At 46.7% G+C, this 392-nt stretch overlaps 1 protein-coding gene across 1 annotated transcript in view; it reads right to left on the reverse strand.

Moving 5' to 3' along the window:
* The window catches only part of LIN28B (lin-28 homolog B (C. elegans)), a gene marked incomplete at its 5' end in the record, with an annotated part of 38,705 nt that overhangs the window by 1,259 nt on the left and 37,054 nt on the right, over positions 1-392 (reverse strand). The gene's annotated exons all lie outside the window — the stretch shown is intronic.

Here is a 392-nt window from a genome sequence, read left to right on the forward strand (position 1 = left end):
GGGCTAAACGTGTACACTGCTTAGCTGGCAGAGCATTCGTTATGGCACTTAGGGTTTCGATTCAAAAGAAAATAAATAAAGCCCTGGCAAGAGTCATAAAAGCAGGGCTGGTTTGTTTTCTCTTGAAATTCCCAAGCTGCGTGCAAGTGGTTGTGACCCAGGGTGCCATCTTCAATGGGACATGGCTGCCCAGGAGCTGATGGCACAGAACAAGGCTTCCTGCACGCCACGTGGGCGAGGCCCCCTCAGGTTTTAAAAAAATGCCCCAAATCCACAAATACTCTTCTATTAACTTCGTTAGCCAGAGGAGTCCTGAAGAAATCTCCAGCAATTCTTTACTGAATCCTCTCGCTTTGTAACACATGCCAGGAATGACAGTACTTACATTACAT

Source organism: Merops nubicus, unplaced genomic scaffold (genome assembly GCF_000691845.1).
Source record: "Merops nubicus isolate BGI_N331 unplaced genomic scaffold, ASM69184v1 scaffold1786, whole genome shotgun sequence".
NCBI classification, from domain to species: domain Eukaryota; kingdom Metazoa; phylum Chordata; class Aves; order Coraciiformes; family Meropidae; genus Merops; species Merops nubicus.